General features: G+C 36.2%; 1 protein-coding gene across 1 annotated transcript in view; it reads right to left on the reverse strand.

Annotated features, from left to right (window-relative positions):
• DACH2 (dachshund family transcription factor 2) overlaps positions 1-26,682 on the reverse strand; it is an 811,718-nt gene that overhangs the window by 229,769 nt on the left and 555,267 nt on the right.

Here is a 26,682-nt window from a genome sequence, read left to right on the forward strand (position 1 = left end):
CATGATAACATGCAAAAATACATGGTAAGAAACAGAATGATCTTTCCTTCTCAGGTCACTCAAGAGAAGCAAATCTATTCATACACACTAGAGTTTCATATCAAATAAGCTGGACAAAGATAGGAAAAAATTGTTTTGAATTTGAAATTATACTTACCTTGATCCTTCAAGACAGAACGTGAGGTAAAGTGTGTATAAATGTAGATAAATCATGATCTACATTGACATAGCTATTTCATCTGGTATCTAACATACTATGGGGGATAGAATCATTGCTTAAAACCATATGGAAAACAAACACAGAATAATTTCCAGGACATTCTTTCAGGATAATACTTTAAACAGGGGAGTAAAGAGTGGGATTCCAATCACTGCAGAAGCAGATAGTCTGGCTTTAGAAAACAAAATGGTTGTGCAGGCAGCTCCATCTATTTGCTTGATGTGCTTCATTCATTCAGGGGTCAGTGGTTCCTCCTCCATTCCCATGCTGGGACTGCAACATTAGCACTCTACCTGGCTGACACCATCCCACTTACTGCCTAAAACTCTGACCCTGTTTGTGTGGGGTTTGGTCTTGGGACTCTTGGGAGCTCTGTAAAATATGTATATTTAATGATTTTTTTTAAAGGTAGAAAAATCAACATACTCATATCCACAACATTTAATATTGTGATTATTTTCACATCTTTGACTTCCCTCCCACACTTTGTTCATATGGATACCCATTTTTACATTATAAGCAGTCTGTCATGTTGCTTCGGGTATCATATCTACAAAGTGCAATAACTATTAAACATTAGACTTTGTTTCCAATTGTCACTATTATAGTCTACATTATAACAAAAACATTCATTTAAATTATTTCCTCAGAATCAGTTAATTCCCTGAGTGGAATTTGAGTCAAAGGGGACAAAATTTTTATACTTTTATTTCAAACACCACATTTGCAAAAGCAGTTTTGAGAGTTGTAAACTTTTCAGGGAAATGTCTTCAGGCCCAATTGGTATTCCTCCTCAAGATTTAAAATTTATCAAGCAAATTGCCTGCTAGAATCTCTGAAAAGATTGTTTAACCTTCCTCTCCAGTCACCCAGTCTTACCTCAGTTCTGAAGAGGAAGAACCTTATTCTAGTCCTCCTCTTCAGTACTCTTTCAGGCTCTTTTGTGGCCAAAGTTAACCTCTAATCCAAAAGTGAGAGTCTTGACTAGCCTCCAACTAGATGAGCTGAGATAAGGAAACACCAGATTCTAGAGCAGTATATGTAAAGATTGAAGGGTATCTGGCCCTGCTGATGTGGATGCAGATTTTCCAATCAAATGTGGGAAGAAATAAGCAGTTACTTGTTGGGGTCCTGCTATAAGCCATTCAGATAAGATGCATGAAACCTTCGTAGGTAGGAAATTTGGTTGAATTAATAGACTGGTTTAATGGACCAAAAATCATTCCCTTGATCATGTTGAGGTGTGCTATGTTCATTGAAAACATGCAATACTTCTATGATTACCGCTTTTTCTCTCTTTTCATCCAGATGTTGGCTGTTGTACAGCATGTGCTTAAGAGCAGGGAGGTAATTTATGGTTTGGTGCATTGACATATTTTAGTGTTGACAAATTTGAAATTTCAATTAAAATCAATAAGACATCGTTATGCTGTAATGAGAGATGGTGGGGGAAGGGAGTATTTTAATAAGCTATGAAAGTAACCACTGCAACACTGAGAATTCTTTATAGAAACATTAGGCCAATAAACATGATTAACACCAGAAAATGCAAAAATTTGAAAGATCAATTGCTGAACAAAAACAGAAGCACTACATCATTTTAGCACTATGTTCAAGATAGGAATTAGCTTACCATTGCAGAACTGTAATTTATAAAATGAGTAAAATATTGACAAAGGAAGATATATTTAGAAGAAATTAAATTATACCATATGATAATAATATAGTACTGCAGTATCACGGCAGCAACAGCAACACAGCAATATTGGAGTTGAGATTATATCAATATTTATTTTATAAATGTAAAACTGTTTAGTCTACATTTAATATTAAATGGTACATTAGGTAGTATTCTCATGGTTTGTGTATCACATTTTCCAAATAAGCTTGAATAGAAATGTTTTAAAAATCTTATCAAAGGATTTCAATGTGGTTTTATGTATGCTTTGATGAGAACTTTGGATACACTTTGTCCAACAGCTCACACCTTTGTTAACTACTGTGTTAATGACAGAAAAGGTAGTTTCCATCTCTTCCCACCTCCACCAAATTTGGATGTAAGTATTATCCTGCAATGTAATGGCAACTGTATATGAATCAAATGGCTGAGGAGTGTGGAACATTCTAGATATTTGGATTAGGAGGTATTAACTCTCTGAATACATGTTTTGTCTTTTGACCTAAATCTCTTATCGTTTTTAAGTGTAAACATTAATTATGACTTGATCTGGAATGTTCAGTGGCCCCAATATTTGCATTTTTATGCCTCTTTGTCAAGATGCAGTAATACCCATTGCCCTTTAAACTAACAAAGTATTTTGACCAATCTAAGCTACAGTCAGCCTTGTATTAACCATCATTTTGAAGGCTTGGGTATCCACCTTCCTTGTCCTATCTATCTGTCTGTCTGTCTACCTCCAAATGCAGTAGTTAGCTAAGGCTGCCATAACAAATACCACAGACAGGATGGCTTAAACCACAACAATTTAGTTTCTCACGGTTCTGGAGGTCAGAAGTCCAAGATCATGGTTTTGGCAGGTTTAGTAGTTTCTCCTGAGACCTTCCTCTATGGTTTGTAGATGACTATGTTTTCCCTGTGTCCTCACATGCTCTTTCCTCCGTGCAAGTTCATCCTTGGTAACTCTTTTATGCCCAAATTTCCTCTTCTTATAAGAACTCCAAGCAAACTGGATTAGAATCCATTCTAGGCCGGATTTATTTATTTATTTATTTAAATTGTTATTATTTTTTAATTTTTGTGAGTACAGAGTAGGTGTATATATTTATGGAGTACCTGATATGTTTTGCTACAGGCATGCAATGTGAAATAAGTACATCATGGAGAATGAGGTATTCATCCCCTGAAGCATTTATCCTTTGAGTTACAAGCAATACGGTTAGATTCTTTGTTTTAAAATATACTTAATCACCTCCTTAAAGGCCTTAGCTGCAAATACAGTCACATTTCAAAGTAACTGGGGGTTAGGGCTTCAATATCTGAATTTTAGGGGTACATAATTCAGCCCATAACACTAAAGCATGCGCATTTGTTGGAACCAGACCATACTAGCTTTGTGAGGGAATTCCTCCAGTAAAGAGGAGATAAACTGGACAGCATTTTTAACAAGGCATGACTAAGAGGCTGGCAGAGTAGGCAGTGGGTTTGGGAAAATAAAATAACCTCTTTAAGTCTTCATGAAATTTTGTATTAAGTATAAACGTAACCCAACACAGTCCTAAGTATGTAAAGATAATGTAGAAAATGCAGCAAATCCTCATTAACTGAATAATTTATTTGAGCTTTTCCATATCAACTACTTATCACTGTTTTACCACAATATTTAGTAAAACTAAATTGATGACAATAAACAGTGTATCACAATCAACAGTATTACAAGCAACTATTGCTACATTAGTACTAACTAATTTAATCCTAACGTTACCAATAAGAAAGCTAGAGAGAACTACATTTTTATAAGCCCTTACTTCATAGAAACATATATTCTTAGTTAGAATCAGTGTAAGAACAATAAAGTGACTCACTGTGGGGAAACATTAATTTAACAAAGTGTCTGACAAACTTATATTGCTTTAATCAGAAACTCTTTAGTTTGCAATTTAGACCTTTTTAAAAAAATGCCATTTTAAAATGTTAGGGTTCCCAGAAGGTTATTTGTTTTTGTGGCATTTTCTTTGTAGGGTAAGTGGGTAGAGAACAGAGACCTATGAATCACAGAGATCCTACAACAGAAACATGGAATTTAACACATAAAAAGGACCTTTTTATCCATTAGTTAAAAATAATAACTTGAAAAAGGATTGGCTGGGTGCGGTGGCTCAAGCCTGTAATCCCAGCACTTTGGGAGGCCGAGGCGGGTGGATCACAAGGTCAGGAGATCGAGATCATCTTGGCTAACATGGTGAAACCCCGTCTCTACTAAAAATACAAAAAATTAGCCGGATGTGGTGGCAGGCACCGTAAAAGCAGTATTTTAATGTTTTTATTTGCTAAAATTTTGAATTAGCACTTCCGCATTTCCCATTCTAATAACACAATGCTTACTATGGTCAGGTTGTGAAAAGCAATAACAAAGATCATTATGATGTGTTCCAAACAAGTTAGCATAAGCCTACAAGCCAAAACACCAAAACACCAACATGTTTCAAATGGATATAAAGGAAACCCAGCAGTAAGGCTCTAAATAAAAATTCCAAACAATCATTCTTCACCTTAGCACCATGTTGTTAAGAATGAGTAAAGGAAGCTAATAAAATATTCGCTGAAGAGAATCAAGACAATTTAGTAACCAGTCTTCCTCATCCACCCATAGGGGTCAGTGATCCTCTTTATAAATGAATAAGCTATAATTTCTGTAGGTTTGAGTTTCTAAGACTACTAGAATTGTGTGAGTCATAGGCAAGTGTTTCATAATTTAAAGGTGATCTGTCTTATGAATTCAAATTGAGTGCAACTTTTAAAATTTTAGAGGAATACTGTAATAGCAGTTGCTAGTATATTTTGCAAAGTACACATTTAAAAGCCACCTACTAGAAAAAATATATAAGGTAATTATATAAATTCAAAATTATGGCCTTGAATGTGAAAAATGGAAGTGTTTATAACAAGCTGTCCTTACATTGAAACTTTTGTAGCTACAACAAAACATATAAGTCAGATTATTTGAAAATATGTGTCTAAATTGATCATGTTTCCAGTAATCTTATGTACATAGGCAAAGAAAAAGCAGTCAAATAGGACGAGGTCTATGTAGCATATGGCCTAAATCAAGCTTGTTCTCTCAACTATAGAATATTTGTTTAGCTAGAATCTTAGATAAACGCACCTTGTTGGATGAATCTACACAGCATGAAGCATTTTGTAGTAGAAAAATATTTTGAATCATAATTAAACCGTTAAAGACTTCATTTTTTTTCTAAATAATAATATAGTATGTGTTAAGTGTGTGTAGCGGAGAGGTGTACACACACACATATAGACACAAATTCAGGGTTTAGGATATTGTAAAGTGCTAATACATGAATGGAAAACAAGGTGTGTATGTGTAGAGGTGCTATACTCTACAATCTTATCATATTATTCTTTTATTTGCTTTTCCTGTATGCATTCAAAAAACAGAATATTCAGCAGTTTTCCAGATTGGTGACATCAGTAGCACAATCATGCAGTATATCTGAAATTTGAACCAATATGGATAGAAAATAGACAGCAATTATTCATTTTAAAATATTGAGAAGATCTCAACTAGTTTATCTCCTCTTTTACTTTAAAACATTACCTAGGAACAGCCACACTGCCGGGTGATGGTCTAGGAATTTCAAGTTTAATCAGAGGTATAATAGCAGCTAATTGACGAGCCTCTAGGGCTGTACTTGCCAATACTATAACCACTAGTCACCTGTGGCTACTTAAATATAACTTTTAATTAATTAAAATAAAGTAAAAAGAATGAAAATATTCAGCTCCTCAGTTGCACTAATCACATTACCAATGCTCAAAGGTCACATGCAGCTAGGGACTATCATATCGAGAAGTACAGATACTGATAATTTACTTCCTTGCAGAAAGTTATACTAGAAAGCTCTATCCTAGAGTATAAGCAGTTTGTGTAAAACAGTTTAAAACACAGGTATCTACAGCATCTTCATTTCAACATATCTGAAACTAAATTGACCATTATTCAATGAAAGAGATCTTGCTCCTTTATTTCCTATATCTGTTAGTGGCATGATGCAATTGTTTCAATGGGAAATGTTTGAGTTCTTAACATGTGTCAGGTGCTATTTGCAGGTATTGGGAATAGAGAAATAAAAGGCAAATCCCTTGACCTCAAAAATCTCTCAGTGCAATAAGTATCATTGCCATCTCTTAACCATTCACTCTGCGCTTAAGTGACCAAATTATCTGGAATTGACTTTACACTGAGTTACCTTCCATTCCCACTGACACTGCCTTTGTCTGGACCCTCATTCCTCTCTCACATTACAATCATCTCAAGAGACTCTTAACTGACTTTCTTACTACTAGCCTCATCTCCTCCAATTGGCCCTTGACATAGCGACTGAAATAAACATGAAAAACAAAAATAAAGAAGGTGGAGTATTAGAAAGGACAATTTAAAAAGAGGAGAATACAACTGAGCAGAGCAGTATCCAGGAAGAAAGAAAAGAATGCCTTGGTTACATGACCAGAATGTTTATATACAAACCTTCAAAGGGTTCCAAGAAATGTGCTAAGATTCTGTGAGAGAGTGTGATGGGTGGACCAACATGCACTACAACTGTTGTATTAACACATAAGCATTATCTTCTTTCTTTATTATACTTTAGGTTCTGGGTTACATGTGCAGAAAGTGCAGTTTTGCTACATAAATATACACTTGCCCTGGTGGTTTGCTGCACCTATCAACCTGTCACCTACGTTAGGTATTTCTCCTAATGTTATCCCTCCCCTAGCCCTCTAGCCCCTGACAGGCCCCAGTGTGTGATGTTCCTCTCCCTGTGCCCATATGTCCTCATTGTTCAACTCCTACTTCTGAGTGAGAATACAAGGTGTTTGGTTTTCTGATCTTGTGATAGTTTGCTGAGAATGACGGTTTCCAACTTCACCCACATCCCTGCAAAGGACATGAACTCATCCTTTTTTTATGGCTGCATAGTATTCCATGGTGTATATGTACCACATTTTCTTAATCCAGTCTATCATTGATGGACATTTGGACTGGTTCTAAGTCTTTGCTATTGTGAATAGTGCTGCAGTAAACATACGTTTGCATGTGTCTTTATCACAGAATGATTTATAATCCTTTGGGTATATGCCAAGTAATGGGATGGCTGGGTCAAATGGTATTTCCGGTTCTAGATCCTTGAGGAATCGCCACACTGTCTTCTACAATGGTCAAACCAATTTACACTCCCACCAACAGTGTAAAAGTGTTTCTATTTTTCCACAACCTCTCCAGCACCTGTTGTTTACTGACTTTTTAATGATCACCATTCTAACTGGCATGAGATGGTACTCATTGTGGTTTTTATTTGCATTTCTCTAATGACCAGTGATGATGAGCTTTTTTTCATATGTCTGTGGGCTGCATTATCTTTACAGGCAAAACCACCAACCACACAAACAAATGAAAAAAATCAAACAAATGACCCTATACTTTTATCATCACTGTCATTCAAAAAGATTAGGAGTCAAGTTCAAAAGTTTCCAAATTAATAGTGAATAAATTTGTTTCTGGATTTAAAAGGAACTCACGCTTCAAAGTAGACTTGATAATTAAAATATAAGTACTCACTACAGGCTTACTGAAGTCAATTGCACCTAACTCATACATATTTCTAAAAATAAGGTTAATATGTTTCACAAAGTAAATGTAAAATTCAAACAAAGTCCCAATGTATTTGTTTCTAAATTAAAATGTTGCAAGATGTAAGTATTCCCTCAGTGCCACGTTAAAGCACAGTGGCTAAAACTTGAACATCACTTTATCGAGTTTCAAAGATTAGTTTAGTTGTAGAAGGAATTATATCACAGATAATGAAGGCACAGCGCTCTTCCATATGACCTGCCGAGTGTGATGATATGGTTGGAGAAACTCTTGCAAACTATTAGTTTGCATAACTCAAAATATACTCTGGTTCAAAGGTATTTTATCGTAGACATGAAGAAAATGGGGTTTTGCCAGATATTATTTTGCAATTCCAAATGATAATCTTATCTTATTCACTCTCCTATGAACCTCCCACATTTTTAAATTGTCATATTTATCTTGGTATCATGTTATATTGCCTGGAGTAGAAGTTTTTTTAAAAAATACCTTTCAATGGCTGGGTATGGTGGCTCACACCTGTGATCCCAGCACTTTGGGAGGCCGAGGCAGGCAGGTCACAAGGTCAGGAGATCAAGACCATCTTGGCCAACATGGCAAAACCCTATCTCTACTAAAAATACAAAAATTGGTTGGGCATGGCGGTGCGCAACTGTAGTCCCAGCTACTCGGGAGGCTGAGACAGGAGAATTACTTGAACCAAGGAGGCAGAGGTTACAGTGAACCAAGATCACACCACTGAACTCCAGCCTGGTGACAGAGTGAGACTCTGTCTCAAAAAATAAATGAATAAATAATTAAATAAATATAAATAAATAAATAAAATAAAAATACCCTTCAATTCTATATAAGCTGTCTGCTGTGGCAAGTATAGAAAAATGCGTTTGTGTGTGACAAGACACTTTGGAAATTTGATTTCATTTCTTGCTACTGTAAGTATTGCAAGTTAAAACACTCAAAAAATCTAAGTTCAAGACAGTGATAGCATTTTCTCATTTGAATTTGAGCTCCTTCTTTCATTCTTAATAACATGTGGTCTGTCTAAATGACGAACATATTATCAAGTCATTTCACAGTAAATAATCATATAATACCACCAATATAGCTTGGATATTTGTCCCCACCCAAATCTCATGTTGAATTTTAATTTCGAATGCTGGAGGTGGGGCCTGGTAGAAGGTGTTAGGATTGGGGGACGGAACCTTTATGGCTTGGTGCTGTCTTCATGACAGTGAGTGAATTCTTGCAAGATTTAATCATTTAAAAGTGTGTGGAACCTTACCCTCACCCTCTCTCCATTGCTACTACTTTCACCATGTGACATGATTATTCCCCCTTTGAGTTCCGCCGTGAAAAAAGCTCCTTGAGGCTTCACCAGAAACCAAGCAGAACCACCATCTCTCATTTCCCTCTTTCGTCATATTTCTGAAACATTGAACAATTACTGAGAATACAGGCAAATTATTTATTTTAAAGAGCTAGCTCCTAGAATTTATAAGTTGTGATATGTGCTCTTGTAAAATATACCTTAAATTGGAGGTCCTTAAAATGAGGTTATGCATACCGTAGAAAATATAAAAGCTGACCTACAAAGATAGAGCAAGATATTTGAGTTTTAACATTTATTTGATATGTTAACCAAAAAGTAACTACAATATTATATGTCCCTAATATTTAAGATATGAATCATCACTGATGCCTTCACCGCTCAAGTATTAGAGGAACCCAGAGGGGTTGGGGGAAGGAGGAGTTTTCAGCAGGGCACGTGGTTGGCCATTGGCAGCCCTAGACTTTTATTTACTCTGACCTCATTGTGATATGTTCTACATGCCCTCAACTGAGTAGATTCAATAAACTAGCCGTTACAAAGTGAACAACACAGTACAACCTCAGATTGAAGACAAAAATGCAAGCATAGGAGAAGAAATATAAAATAGCAGAGCTGATACTTCTCCTACTCAATGTAGGAACTCTGTCACTTTCATTAAGAAGTAAAATATTGTAAGGTCATCAGATTTGATGTATTAATCACATTGTCCTCACTGATACTAAGAATATATGTTTTAAAGGTTTTATGTAATTAATAAACTTTATTAGTTAAAATCTTGTTTAATCTTGTTCTCATTAATTTCTACTTTGTGTACATGTTAGTACATGTATACAGCTTGAAATGTACTTTATGTATACTAGAAGAGCATACTTTATTATTATTATTATTATTATTATTATTATTTTGTTTTTTTGAGACAGAGTCTCCCTCTGTCTCCCAGGCTGGAATTCTGTGGCACCAGCTCGGCTCACTGCAAGCTCCACCTCCCAGGTTCACGCCATTGTCCTGTCTTAGCCTCCCAAGTAGCTGGGACTACAGGCACCGGACACCATGCCCGACTAATTTTTTGTATTTTGTTTAGTAGAGATGGGGTTTCTCCGTGTTAGCCAGGATGGTGTCGATATCCTGACCTCGTGATCCGCCCGCCTCAGCCTCCCGAAGTGCTGGGATTACAGGCATGAGCTGCCACGCCCTGCCTAAAAGAGCGTACTTATTATTTACCTGATGGAGTGTATGAACATAAGGTTTCAATGACTGCTTTGAATTTATAAAAAAATTAAATGGCACAAATTTACAGTTTTTTTCATAATCAGAAATTTAAGAAAATATGTGTGTAATATTATATTTTTACAACACTCATTTTTCATAGATCAACTAAGAAGATGAAAAATGAATGTTGTAAAAGTGTAATATTATGGATGTATATTTACCTACCCATACATAATTTAAGTATATTTACCTATTTGTAACATAATTTAATATATATACCTACCCATAACATAATTTAAGTATAGATACCTACATAAGTTAAGTATATTTTCCTACCCATAACATAATTTAAGTATATATACTTACACAAAACATAATTAAAGTACTTTTTCTGTTACACTGTTAATTTAACCAAATAAACCATGCTTTAGAAGAGCTAATGAAGTAAACCAAAAAGCAGAGGATAAGACTGGCCACATAGAAGGAGATAGAAAAATTCATCTCTTCTTTTTATCCCTGCACATAAACTAATATCATTTCTGTAAGTATAAATATCTTCCTGTCAGTGCATTTCTTACAGCTATCAAAAAATTGTTTAGGGAAACCATATCGCAGTCTCTAGACAATAGAATTCATTTTGACCAATAAATCGAGACGAAAGCATTATGATCTTTTGCAGCCAATGGTGAGAGTTTATTACTCACACAGCAAGTTTTCTCGTTGAGATTTCAGCCTGTCTGTATGCTTTGCAGTGGTGAGGTTGAAGAGATCTTGCTTGACTAGTAGTGGTCAACTGGCAAAGTTCTATGAAAGTGGCAGATAGGGACCGACACAAAATAGAGAGGGAAGAACTGTATCCTTCAAAAAATCCTAATAGCATAGTGGAAGGAGCATCAGACAGACCTGAGGTTGAATTCTGGTCGCTCTATTTACTATCTATGGGCTTTGCAAATGACATTAAGATTCTTTGAGTCCGAGTTTCCTAATATCTGATAGGGAAATATAATCTACCTGCTCTAGAGTTGTTTTAAGGATTAAATGAGATAGAATATGTAAAACAACACAATAGCTAGACATATCAAACACTAAATGAGTGTAAGCTATTATCATTTAAGTTATTTTAGAATATAAAACCCCATCTCTACTAAAAATACAAAAATTTAGCCAGGCATGGTGACGGGCACCTGTATTCCCAGCTACTCGGGAGGCTGAGGCAGGAGAATGGCATGAAGCCAGGAGGTAGAGCTTGCAGTGAGCCAAGATCACTCCACTGCACTCCAGCCTGGGTGACAGAGCAAGACTCTTGTCTCAAAAAAAAAAAAAAAAAATATATATATATATATATATGACAAAATAGGGTATTAACTTCATTAACCTGTCTATAGAGTGACTACCTTTTCAACTATACTACCAACAAAAGATGATGAAGACCACTAGTGACCCCAAGAATTAAAGAAATAATTTGCAAAGGTAAAACTCTATTATTTTTGCAGTTAACCACATTAATTTTCATGGCCATGTGCATTTTAACTTATTGCTCTTAAAGCAGATTGCATAATAGAATACAGTAAAACATTGAAAATGAGAAGTCCAGAGAAGACTTTACTAGGCTACTTCTAATAATCTATCAAGTGGTTCACCAGTGAGACTAAACAACTATATATAGCCTGTTCTCCTCTTGAGAAAGCAGAAGCAGAAGGCTCTTTGTTTTTTTCTCTCTCTGTACAGAAAAGACTGGGCTTGGCTGGTAAACATTGATTATTAATCCTAGGACTTCTTAAAGAAGAACAATAAGAAAGAAACAAAAAATATTTAATATGAAGAAAGAGGAGAAAGTTGGTAGAAATAATGGAGAATAACTTTTGCCAATAATTTTCATAGTGCTCTAAACTGAACACAAAATAAAACAAAAAACAAGAGGAAAGAGGCAAGCATACAACATGAACATGAAAGACACAAAAAATAAAGAATTTCAGCAAGAAAAAAGTAATCCTTTTGCCCACATAAAGACAAAACCTGCAGACCCAAATTCACAGAAATCTATAAAACTGGGGAAAATATGACAAATTGAAATACATGACAGAACCTGAAATAACAATACAAAGAGAAAGAAACATATTTGTTAAGCTGAGGCATTAGACTGAATAGACCAACAATTCTTCTATACGGAAAAAAGAAAGGATAAGGAATACAGTTTTTTTAATGAAAAATAAAAGAAGAAGAAAATGCAGTAGATGCAAAATAAATCAATAGATAGAATCAATATATAGCAAGTATAGATTTGACAGGGACCATTCACTGGCTCTCAGATCTTAATGCCTGTGTGTGGAATGGATCTTTCACTTGTATTACACTGGGGCTTATGAATTACTGCTGATGATATCAAAGAGATTCATAAATGGATTTTATCACTACATTGAGTAATTATAACTACAATTATCAGTTAAGAGCTGCTAGTTACAAAACAATTACAGCATATATGTCTAATACCTGTGAAAATCACATTCACTGAACACACACTATGTGCCTGAAAAACGTTGAAAGCACACTGGGCACTTGACATGTGCCAGAAAGTATTCACCTAATCCTCAGAACACCATGTCATAGATACTGTAATCAGCCACATTTTATAGAAAAAACTGAAACTCAAAAGATTGATTTTCCCACGCTTGTACCACCAGTAAAGAATCAAACCAGGAAAGGCTCCAGAACACACACACTAAATCAGTATCCTCAACTGTTACTGATACAAGGTATCTTTTAACTGAGACTTTGATTGTGAATGTGCACAGTCTAGAATCTGAGGAACAAAATGAGGCACTTTGGTGAAGAGAACTAAGAAATTGGTAGTTTCAAAGATAGACTTAATAGACTAGGCTGAGACCTGTAGTGGGCAGACCTGGGAATCATGAAGTATTGAAGGCCTTCAGAGAAAATCCCTCAATTCCAAGTGGCATAGGAAAGCTACTTTCTTATTCACGTCCCTCTTTTAAAACGAAGTCTTTTAAATATAAATGATATGAGTCAATTATGGGTAGTGTTTTCTCTGTCTTGAAAACGAAGATAAGGCTACAAAGCATCTGAAGGAAAAGGGCCAAGTTGATGCCTGAAAAGAGTGGAAAAATAATGGTATTTCTTGGAAGCCAATCACTAAAAGAAGGACAGAACATACAAGGTCTAATTCCACAACTGAAAACAATAATTTAAGTGGAAAAGGCATTATTACTACATCCAATGTGATTATTAACACTTCTTTAATGATCAGAAAAAAAATACTAAAAGCCATGGGCTTAAAGTAATGAAAATATATCTAACTCAGAATACAATAAAAATGCCACAAGTAGAGTAAATCTTTTTTTTTTTTTAAGACAGAATCTCACTCTGCCACCCAGGCTGGAGTGCAGTGATGCAATCATGGCTCACTAGAGCTTTGAACTCCTGGGCTCAAGTGATCCTTTCAGCTCAGCCTCCCAAATAGCTGGCAATACAGGTGCACAACACCATGTCTGGCTAATTTTTTATATTTTCTGTAGAGATGGGGTCTCACTGTTTCCCAGGCTGATCTTGAACTCCTGGGCTCAAATGATCCTCATAAAGTGCTGGGATTACAGGCATGAACCACTGCAACTGGCCAAGAAAACTTTTTATACACTGTTTTTCTTAACCTCAATTCCTGAACTTCTCTTTGAGCAGCTAAAATTATTTTTCAAGTAGTGTGCTAGACAAGGATTAGGAATAAGATTGTCTGCTTTTCTTGACCAAAACAAGAGAACACATCCTTTTCAAGTTGCAGGTTTTTTATATGAAATGCTTACCATATCATAAAGAAACAAATTCAAGAAAATTCTATCAAGCAAGATAGAATGGAGTCAGACATAGATATAGATAGATAGGTAGATAGATAGATAGATAGATACATACATACATACATAGATACATAGATACATGGATACATACATACATACATACATACATAGATACATAGATGAATGTGGAAGGCATGGTATGCACTCCCTGTCTACTGATGTTAGAAATGTTCAAGGGCAGCTGGATGCAAGGACTGACACCAGTAATCCTAGCAATGTGGGAGGCTGAGGCAGTAGGATTGCTTAAGCCAGGAGGTCAAGACCAGGCTGGGCAACATAGCATGACCCCATGTTTACACAAAATAAAAATCAGTTTTAAAAATGTAGCCAGGCATGGTGGTGTGCATCCGTAGTCCCAGGTACTTGGAAGTCTGAGGCAGGAGGACAGCTCGAGTCGAGGAGGTCAAGGCTGCAGTGAGCTATGATCTCACCACTGCACTCGAGCCTGGATGACAGAGTGAGACCTTGTCTCAAAAAAAAAAAAAAAAAAGAAAAAGAAAAAAGAAAAGAAATGAGTCATTATGAATTCAATAATTAAAATACATTTACTGGTTGAAAAAAGCCATTAGTTTCTTTTAAAGAAAATAATGATGAGTATAGTTAAAATATGCACAAAATTTGCAAATGATTAAGGAGAAGCACTGACTTCCTTTCCAAATGGTCATTCAACACATGATAAGCAACAGAGCAGTAAAAAATAGTGTCTGGTAATTTGTTTTCATTCCAGATTGTTCATTTGAACACATTTTTCAAAGAAAACTATCAAACATTGGATTAACTTACGCAATTTAATACATTAATAGTTTAGCTGCAGTTTTTACTACCTGCACACAAAAGACGGATGTTTACAAAATATGATTATATATTCTGTGTTAATGGCTGGATGATAATTATCTTTAAGAACTTTTAGTTTCTCCAAAGCAGCTACAATAGTTGGAAAAGTTTTAAAGCATGCAGTTATGTTTCAACATTCCATTTAAAAATTCAGTAAGATTTTGAAGAGAGAGGAGAGAGACTGATCTTAACAACAGTACAATTTGAGATGTCTGGATCTTTTTCAAAAATGGAATATTTTGCCATCATTAAATTATTTGAATTGGCCTCTTCACACTATGTATAGTATGCTCACAAGAGAGGGAGTAGAATATAAACAAATGAGTCTATTTTGCATAAATATAAAAATCTTGTGAATCACTGATAGACTAGATATTCTTTCAAATACAAGCCCAAATTCAGTTGCATGATATAATTTAGTATGAGATTCTCTATTGGCCACAGCCTACCAAATTTCAATACATAACAACCATTAAGCTCAGACCCATTCCTGTAAGGAGGAAAGGTTAAATATGCACCAACACACCACACAGGCTTGGCTTATTAGGGTTGGCAGTGCAGCAAAAGTAGCAGAGACTCATAGCAAAATAATGTGTGATGCTTTTGGCCAATTTACAGACTTGTTTCCAAGGCCGACAACCTGGCATGATAAATGTATTTGGGAATACACACACACACACACACACACACACAGAGAGAGAGAGAGAGAGAGAGAGAGAGAGAGAGAGAGAGAGACATATAAAACCTATGCCTGGCACTGAAAGCAAAGTCTGTATGCTACAGTTTAACTTTTTGGAGTTTTATAAAATAATAGTAACTTCAAAGTTAACAACATTGCAAAATCATAGGCATTTTAAAGTTTGCATGTGTTGAAAATATTTATGCATTGTCAACAGTAGTAATATGTATGTTTTAGAACTCTGTAGAACAGAAAAGAGCACAGATCCAAGTTCAAAGTAAAAAGAAATAGCTCTTCATAGATATGTGTGGGAGTAATTCATACGTACGCATTCACACAAATTTCCTAAGCTCTGCCATCCTAACAATGCACAATATACAGAGTAGCCTAAGAAATTGGATTGCAAATCAAAAGGCCTTAAAAGCAAATTTGGAAAACTGGCTAGAAATTATTACCTTCCAAACTTGATTAATGACTCAATTCATACAGGCTTACCTCAAGCAGTCTAGATAGTTCAGACATATTTTATAAAGTAAGTATAAAAAATTTAAATTATTGTAGAAATGGAGGTGGGAAAGAACATTTGTGGGATGTAACTGGGTACGATTGCGTAGGACAGGAAGGATGGTGGAAGATACAGTTGCCTAGGTGTAGCCAAAGAAGGGGAGGATAAAGGGACATGGAGATCTGGAACCTAAGATACCAAGGGAACAGGCAGGTCCATAGTTTTGTCTACTTTTCACCTTCTCTGTTTCTGACCAAGAAGTTTAATTTGTGGTCATGCAATTGAATTCAGCACCAATATGTAAATGACAAAGATGAAAGGGATACCACTACTTAATGCAATGCTGCCTATTCTAGAAAACGTCAAAGTTAAATCAGCCAACTCTTTTAAAAAGATCTATAACTTGATAATAAAATATCTGAAAGCGGCCTATTTTTTATTTTATGTTTCCTTTTAATGATTGCTCTTATTTATTTATTTATTACTCATTCCATCTATGTGATAACATCTATAGTTCATATGTTTCTGAAAGTCAAATTCATAAAAGCATACATATGTGATTATTTCTGCAAAGTACCAAATCTGTTATTGAATGAAAATAAATTATTTATATTTCTATTACAGTATTGATATTTTTGTAAATGACACAAAACATGAATTCTTATTGTCTTATTTTCACCAAGTGAAAAATAGAATAATTGTAAATGTTTTCAAACATTTTTTTCTCACTAATATGTTTTCTTTTGGCTGTTCAGTTCGTTATCCAATTTGAAACATATTTCCAATTTGGCAATGGACACAATAAATATTGCACAGTCTGTTATTTGGAAGAAAAATAAATAATATTTTCTCTTTGAATACAGAACACGTGTACCCTGCTTGAAATGGAAATAGGCCACTGATTATCATAAAATACAATGGCCTGAAAAAATTTCATGGTTACAGTGCTCAGTGGGAATATACTATCTAAAAATGTATTATTTTAAGTTGATGTGAACACCTGCACCTTTGTATTTTTCTTTAAAATATGGGTTGCATTTTTACCATGTACCACCTTGATTATCTTTAAAAAAATATTAACAGCTTGCAGCCTCATACCAATGCCCAGTTACAAATTCCAAATGTTTTGTCACATTTCTTGTGAGCAATGCCATCTGCCAGAGGTGGCATTCATGGCTGTTTACCCTGACTCCCTCCAAGAATTCATCTGCCACTATCTAATGCTGCCTGAATAAAGAGGATTAAGACTCTGATGCAACAGAGACTATTGATAATTTGGTATAATTGGGAAGAAATGAAGATAAATGAGGTTGAGGATGGAGAGGCAATTAGTTGAGCCGCCTGTACAGCTGTGTTCTCGGCCTAGCTCCCCTGGCCTTTTCTTCAGTGAGGTATGCGCAAATTAACCATAACGACAAACACACACTTCCCAAAGCTCTTGTACTTTGTAAAACCTGAGAATTCACTTTTCACTTCTGATAACTCAGTTAGTTGTTTGGTAAAGTTGTTTCTCACACAGTCTCTTAATGTCCTAATTACTGAGGGCTACCACACCTGTTATACTTCAGGACTAATATCCACCTCCAAATACCCAAATTCCTCGCTTTCGGTTGTTGTCAGGCAAGTGTTTACAAGCTGAGTACAGTGAGAATCCGAAGCCTATTTTACCTTAATTGTGGTCCAGTGTTTAGGACATATTGGCAGTTCTTTCATTTTTACATGATTAGAAGCCAAGAGAACTCTTCGGAGTGAATGAAAAGCAGCTTATCTTTTAATTTTAGGAGAAGAGTGTGCAAATTGCATTCTTTTTGATAGTTTGTGATGAAAAGGCAGGGCCAGCTTTACAAACAAGCTCTAAGGCATCTTTAGAGATTGGCAAAACCAGTATTTATTTTCTAAGGTAAAATTTACATATTCATATTAAGCCTGTTATTTTCATTATTATGCTTCCTAAATGAAAATGGCAACTCTGTCAAAAGTTCACCACAAACATGTGTAGGCAGTGACTAACTCAAAATGTGAGATCTCTTTTTCTAACCACAGAAATGGCTATGTTGGGCATTTAGTTGAGGATGCTATCATAGAAAGTAAATATTTTGAGGTGCAGTATCTCCATTGATATTTTTTCTCTATTTTGCCATATAAAAATTATTCTTATTATCTCATTTGTAAATACCTCTGTGTGCCTTTGAATTGTTACTTCTTGTGAGAAAACAGTAAAACTAAATTAATACATTTAGAATATGTAACTGTACTAATATAGTGTGGGGTGATGGATGCCTTTGCCCACTCTATGGAAAGGAATGTGGCAAGATAAATACTTTTTCAATTTGTAATTTGTTTTGCTCACAAAACCAATAACCTAAAAGTATTTATTTCAAAACAAACGGTATGCTAATTACAAATGTTGATCAATTCAGGCATATACATGCAGTGTGAGGACTGTTTATGGTTACATTCTTATTTCTTGAAAACACAAATTAAATTATTCGTTTTTTATCTGAGCTGTGCAATATAGTAGCCACTGGACACATATGTCTATTTAAAGTTAAATTAATTAAATAAATGAAAAATTCAGTTCCTCAATCACACCAACCCTACTGTGATGGACAGCATGGAAGAACATTTCCATCATCACAGAAAGTTCTATTGGTCAGTGCTAGTCTATATTTCAGAATTACTGCTACCCCATTCATACAAACTAGTGAGGTTGAACTGTAGGCAGACCAGGGATGTAAGAACAGATAAATGAAAGACAGGAGTCTTCAGTTTACAAAGGGATTCAGAATTCCCTCAGTTTTCTCAGGTGGAGTGCTAGAAGCTTCAGTTTCAACAGGCTTAGTTGATAAATATTAGAAAAAACATTATTGGTGTGTTTACAGAGCACTGATCTTTTTAAGACTTTAAGAAACTTTAGCAAAGGTTATTCTTCAGCTAAATCTCTGCTATTTTACCCACAATTTCCCTTACACAGCCAAGGTATGTAGTGTGACAATGGCAAGCCATCAGAAATAAATCTTAGGTTATTACTTATTTAAGGTGATGAACTGTAAAATCAAAGAAATAATATGTTATGATTTCTGGGGAATATTTTGGAAATTAATACTATGCTCAGCTAGTCTGAAAATATTACATACACATATGTATGTGCACACACATGTTCAGCAATACAATTCTAAACAAAATCAGAGCAGATTAATATTTTTATCGGAAATTATTTTTCACTGAAATTATTTTAAAAAGACTACTGCATGTTTTAAATTTTACTACTTTTCAATAGGACTGAGGTTCTTGGTTTATAATATAATTCAGAGACTGATAAATGTAATACATACAAGTTTGATAAGCAGTTTATCTGTAAATATGTTCTCTTACAAATTGTATAGTTTTAAGTAAAAAAAAAAAATCAAAAACAAACAAACAAACAAAAAACTCTAATTTGACACTCATAGCACCAAGTTTTAATGTTAAGCATTTTAATATCAATTTTTTTCAAGACAGTGTTTCACTCTGTCACCCAGGCTGGAGTGCAGGGACACAGTCACCACTCACTGCAGCCTCAACCACCCTGGGCTCAGATGATCCTTCTACCTCAGCCTCCTGTGTAGCTGGGACTATAGGCATGTGCCACCATGTCCAGCAAACTTTTGTGTTTTTCTAGGGACGATCTCTCGCCATGTTGCCCAAGCTGGTCTTGAACTCCTGGGTTCAAGTGATCCACCTGCCTTGACTTCTTAAAGTGCTAGGATTACAGATGCGAGCCACTGCGCCTTGCTGTAATATCAATTTTTATGTTGTAATTATAAATAAATGGATAAACTCATAGAATATTAGTAATTTCCAACCTCTAAACTGATGATTAACTTCCCACTAAAAGGCTAGACATCCTCAGTTTGCCTCCTATAGGTTTCAGTTTCCTTTCTTATACAATTATTAAGTTGAGCTGGATGATTTGAAAGCGGCCTTCTGGCTCTGGCATTCCATGATTCTATAGGTTTTTTCTATAAATAAATATTTATTTAAATATAAGCACCATAAAAATGTGGTGAAATGTTAAATGCAAAATTCTGGAGGGTGCTTATCTTTGGTCGGGAGGCAGAGGGATGGGAAAAGGGATGTGCATATATGTAAATTCAAGTTTTTAATAATCTTTTAGTTCTTGTGTAGTGAGTTCACTAATAATTTATATATATTACTGTTGGGAACAGGTCCCCCAAAATCTGGCCACAAACTGGCCTCAAAACTGGCCATAAATAAAATCTCTGCAGCACTGTGACATGTTCATGATGGCCACAACACCCACGCTGGAAGGTTGTGGGTTTACCGGAATGAGGGCAAGGAACACCTGGCCCACCCAGGGCGGAAAACCACTTAAAGGCATTCTTAAGTCACAAACAATAGCATGAGCGATCTGTGCCTTAAGGACATACTCCTGCTGCAGATAACTAGCCAAACCCATCCCTTTATTTCGGCCCAACCCTTCGTTTCCCATAAGGGATACTTTTATTTTATCTAATATCTATAGAAACAATGCTAATGACTGGCTTGCTGTTAATAAATATGTGGGTAAATCTCTCTTCAAGGCTCTCAGCTCTGAAGGCTATGAGACCCCTGATTTTCCACTTCACACCTCTATATTTCTGTGTGTGTGTCTTTCATTCCTCTAGCGCCACTGGGTTAGGGTCTCCCAGACGGAGCCGGTCTCATCATATTACATATTGTCTTTTTCAATTCCAATGTTTTTAAAAGGTAGCATAAGGAAATTACTGAATGGCTACTCCATTGGTTCTAAGAATCAAGTTATCTGATGTTAGGCTGTGCTACGTAAAAGCACAGGGCAAGACTTCTTTAAAGCAAGTACAGGTACAAGAGGAGTGGATGATGAGCCCAGATTGCTCAGAGATTGTAAAACTGGCTTGAAATACTTGTCACTTTCTTTCTTTTAAAGCAGAAATCCTGTATTTTCATCAGTTTTTGGATATGACAAAGAAAAATGCAGAAGGGTAACAGACTTGCTATTTGTGCAATAAGAGATTCTGGAGCTAGAAAAGATCAACACTAGATACTCAAGATATTTCTATTCACATTGACATTGCTTATTTTAAATAAGTTCAAGATCTTAATGAGTGGGTCCTGAGCTAAAATTTCCATTGAACATGATTCTATTCTGCTCTTTTGGCCATTCAACTGTAAAATATCAAAACCAACTGTATGTACACACTCATAAAAATCACTTCAAGATAGAACAAGCTTGACAATGGAGGCTTAACAGCCTACTTTGCTGGTAGAGCATTAGAATATTTGTAGTTCAAGTTCTAATCACTGCTTATTTCCTGAGTCCAGTGGCTAGTAAAGTCCAATGAATTGTGACTTCTAAAGTTGTCAAATTAAGAGACGGTAGCTACTTGGTGGCAAGTTATTTCTCTTTTGAGAGTCTATTAAAGGCTTACTTCAGACAAGAGTAATAAACAATGTCCTCTGAGTACACATGCAAAAATGTACCAATAATAAATTTTGACACTAACCAAAGAGAATAGAGAAAATCAAAGAGAAGAGCTGAGGGTTACAACAAACTTTTAGGGTTCTGGGGAATTATGTAGGAAACAGAATTATCCAAAGGTTCTGCCTTGTACAAAGGTTCTGTCCATTCATGAATTGCTATGAAGAATTACCTGAGACTAGGTAATTTACAAAGAAAAGAGGTTTAATTAGCTCACACTTTTACAGGCTGTACAGGCTCCCCTAGCTGGGGAGGCCTAAGGAAACTTACAATCGTGATGGAAGCATGAAGGGGAAGCAGGCATGTCCTAAATGGCTGGAGAAGGAGGAAGAGAGTGAAGGGGGAGGTGCTACACACTTTTAAAACACCAGATCTCTTTATAACTCACTCATTGTCATAAGAATAGCAAGGAGGAAATCCTCCCATTATCCAATCACCTCCCAATAGGCCCCACCTCCAACACTGGGAATGACAATTCGACATGAGATTTGGACAGGGCCACAAATCCAAACCATATCATTCTGGCCCCTCCCAAATCTCATGTCCTCACACGACAAAATACAATCACCCCTTCTCAACAGTCCTCCAAGTCTCAACTCATTTCAGCATTAATTCAAAATTCCACAGTCAAAAGTCTCATCTGAGATAAGGCAAGTCTCTTCTGCCCATCAACCTGTAAAATCAAAAACAAGTTAGTTACTCCCAAGATACAATGGGGGTACAGGCATTGGATAAATACTCCTGTTGCAAAAGGAAGAAATAAGCCCAAACAAAGGGGCAACAGGTACCATGCAAGCCTGAAACCCAGCAGGGAAGTCATTAAACCTTAAAGCTCCAAAATATTCTTTGACTCCATGTCTCACATCCAGATCACACTGATGCAAGGAGGCGAGCTCCCAAGACCTTGGGAAGCTCTACCTCTGTGATTCCGCAGGTACAGCCCCCTTGGTTACTTGCACAGGCTGGCATTAAATGTCTGCGGCTTTTCTAGGTGCACAATGCAAGCTGTCAGTGGATCTACTATTCTGGGGTCTGGAGGATGGTGGCCCTCTTCTCACAGCTCCACTAAGCAGTGCCCCAGTGGTGACTCTGTATGGGGGCTTCAATCCTACATTTTCCCCTCACACTGCCCCAGTAGAGGTTCTCCATGAGGGCTCTGCCCCTGTAGCGGGCTTCTGTCTGCATATCTGAGCATTTCCATACACCCTCTGAAATCTAAGCAGAGGCCCCCAAGCCTCAACTCTTGCCCTCTGCACACCTGTAAGCTTAAAACAATGTGGAAGCTGTGAAGGCCAACAGCTTCCACCTTCTGGAGCAGCAGCCTGAGACATATCTGGGGCCCTTTTAGCCATGGCTGGAGCTAGAGCAGCTGGGACTCAGGAAGCAGTGTCCTGAGGTTGAGCAGGGCATTGGGGTCCTGGGTCCAGCCTGCAATACCATTCTTCCCTCCTCAGCCCACAGGCCTATGATATGAGGGGCTGCTGCCATGAATGTCTCTGAAATCCCTTTGAGGCATTTTCCCGCATTGCCTTGGCTATTAACATTTGGCACCTCTTACGCAGATTTCTTCAGCCAGCTTAAATTCCTCCCCAGAAAATCTGTTTTTCTTTTCTACCACATAGCCAGACTGTAAATTTTCTAAAAGTTTATGCTCTGCTTCCCTCTTAAATATAAGTTACAGTTTCATATCATGTTTTTGCTCACACATATGAACATAGACTTATAGAAGCAGCTAGGCTAATTCTTGAATGCTTTACTGCTTAGATATTTCTTCTGCCAGATACTCTAAATCATCTCAAGTTCGAAGTTCCACAGATACCTAGAGCATGGGCACAATGCTGCCAGTCTCTTTACTAAAGCATAGCAAGAGTGACCTTTACCCCAGTTCCCAAAAAGTTCCTCATCTCCATCTAACACCTCATCAGCCTGGCCATATCTGATCATATTACTATCAGCATTTTGGTCAAAACCACTCAACAATGCTCTAGGAAGTTCCAAACTTCCCTCATCTTCCTGTTTTCTTCTGAGCCCTTGCAACTGTTCTAACCTCTGCCCGTTACCCAGTTCCAAAGTTGCTTCCACATTTTCAGGTATCTTTAGAGCAATGCCCCACTCCTCAGTACTAATATTCTGTATTATTCCATTTTCACATTGCTATAAAGAAATACCTGAGACTGGGTAACTTATAAAGAAAAGAACTTTAATTAGCTCACACTTCCACAGGCTGTATAGTAAGTCTGGCTGTGGAGGTCTCAGGAAACTTACAATCATGGAGGAAGGCAAAGGGGAAGGAAGCAGGCATGTTTTACATGGCTGGAACAGGAGGAACAGAGTAAAGGAGGAGATACTGCATGCTTTTCAACAACCGGCTCTCTTGAGAACTCACTCACTATCATGAGAATAGCAAGGGGGAAATCTTCCCATCATTCAATCACCTCTACCATGATGCTCTCCAACACTGGGGATTACAATTCAATATGAGATTCAGACAGGGACACAAATACAAACCATACCAGCTTCTATAACACTTTTGGTATCAAGTCCATGAGCAAAAACTAGTTAAAATGGTATTACCAAATTAATGCCTTTTGTTGCAATATCCTTTATGGATTTTATCATTCAACCTAATGTGGAATATAACTGATCTTAATTGCGTTAGAAGGTATCATGTATATACAATGAAGATCACTGAGAACTATAGTGCTAAAACATAATTGTATTTATTTCTAGCTTTACCAGTCCATTTTATACACATATGGCAGATAAGACATACAGACACATTTGTCACTCAAATGTGATTCAATTGTTATGTTACTAAAACAAAAGAAACAATTCAATGCAAGGAAATACACACAATGAATTTGAATTGTCAATATATCTTATTGAAAACACCCTGTACTGTTTATATGTGTCACTAGCGATTCTATGTGCACCAAACGGCTATGTAGCACCGACTCCTCAGAAAAGACAATAGAGCCTCACTAAGGGGTAAATTAAAATATGCTGGTCAATTTAGTCACTATAACAATGTCCATATACTGTTTCTTCATGCTATAGATTTTAAAAAGAGTCACATACTCTAACTTGTCCTTATGATAACAGAGCATATTTCAGATGAAAGAAACCTTTAAAATGATCATTTTACAGATAGGGAAACCTGAGATTGACACAAATGAAGGCCAAGGTCAACTGCTAATTAGTGGATGAACCATTAGTTTACTGTTAAAAGCTGTTTCTGTTCATCAGTCAAAAAGATAGGCAGAGAGATATAAGTCATCCCTAAGATGCAGGGCCATTATAGGGATGAAGCTTAGGTTGGGAAGAGGGTTAGAATCCACAGGGTTCTACTGAAGGAGGCACCTCTTTTCTGGCCATATGAGAAAAACAATCTCCATTCTAAAAATATGTAAATAATCACCCCACACATATATATGACTGTTAGAATTTAAAAAGTATTTTTCACATCCATAACCTCATTTTATTTTCACAACAAAAATAATGAGACAATGAAAGTAAAATAGCTTTGATAAAAAATTTCTGTATAGCTTATATAACTTAATATATTATTATTTCAATTATAGTGAAAAGCTTGCTAACCACTTCCCCTCTCAAATATATTCTCAGAAAGAGTAAGAAAAAAGATAATTGCATGGTCTAATTCACTCAAATAAACAGTCTGTATATACTATCCAAGTTTATTAAATTATCAAATACATAAATGGACTTTGTAATAAAGATTCCCAGCATTTGTAAGCATTTTAACTTTTGAAAGCACTTTTAAATCCATTATTGCATTTTATTTTCACAACAGTTCTATGAGTACCTCCACGAAAAGGAGTGTGTCTTATTCTTCTTAACATCAATGCCACAGATTAGGCAATAAATAAGGGCTTATTGAGTGAATATATAAATTAAAAGGTAGTGGAATAAGGGGATTGGGCAAATGGGTAAATGAATAGGGAAAAAAGAACAAAGTAGCTCGGTATTTATTTTTTAGAGTATTTTTAGCAATGTGTCTGTAATAATCTGTCTCTACAATTCTGTATTTGTAAAGATATTTTAAATCCCTAAGTGCACAACCTTGCCGTAATTCTTCTTTAGTATTATAGCTTCATGGCAATGTCCTAACTTATATTGCAGTCCTATATTTAGGACTGTTGTAGTTTAGTATAATTTGTATAATTGAATTCAACTCAGATGTGATGAGACTCTCTAAGTAGGTCCACAAATGGGTGAAGAATGTAGGTATGCTTATGCTTGCTGTTGTGCATTTTTTTCCTTGTTTATTTTATTGACCATTGTAATCTAGCCTTTCTGGATTTTATGTTATTTGAACCTCTTTTATATTCAATATTGTGACTTTCAACAGGTTTCCAATTACCCCATTGCAACTATTAGTTGACTTTTGCTTTTGGGATATCAAGGCCCTATTGGTTTAATATAGGTTGTTTCTGTTCCTTCTAGCTTTATATCTACTGACCAAACACCCATCACTGCCCTCTTCCATCTACCCCAACACATGCTATCAGCAACACAACAAAATATCTTTTTTTTTTATTATTATACTTTAAGTTCTAGGGTACATGTGCATAATGTACAGGTTTGTTACATATGTATACTTGTGCCATGTTGGTGTGCTGCATCCATCAACTCGTCAGCACCCATCAATTTACCATTTATATCAGGTATAACTCCCAATGCAATCCCTCCCCCCTCCCCCCCCCCCCTCCCCATGATAGGCCCCGGTGTGTGATGTTCCCTTCCCGAGTCCAAGTGATCTCATTGTTCAGTTCCCACCTATGAGTGAGAACATGCGGTGTTTGGTTCTCTGTTCTTGTGATAGTTTGCTAAGAATGATGGTTCCCAGCTGCATCCATGTCCCTACAAAGGACACAAACTCATCCTTCTTTATGGCTGCATAGTATTCCATGGTGTATATGTGCCACATTTTCTTAATCCAGTCTGTCACAGATGGACATTTGGGTTGAAAAGAAGACATTCATACAGCCAACAGACACATGAAAAAATGCTCATCATCACTCGCCATCAGAGAAATGCAAATCTAAACCACAATGAGATACCATCTCACTCCAGTTAGAATGGCAATCATTAAAAAGTCAGGAAGCAACAGGTGTTGGAGAGGATGTGGAGAAATAGGAACACTTTTACACTGTTGGTGGGATTGTAAAC

Source organism: Trachypithecus francoisi, unplaced genomic scaffold (assembly GCF_009764315.1).
Source record: "Trachypithecus francoisi isolate TF-2019V2 unplaced genomic scaffold, Tfra_2.0 Contig01451, whole genome shotgun sequence".
In the NCBI taxonomy this organism is placed as follows: Eukaryota; Metazoa; Chordata; class Mammalia; order Primates; family Cercopithecidae; genus Trachypithecus; species Trachypithecus francoisi.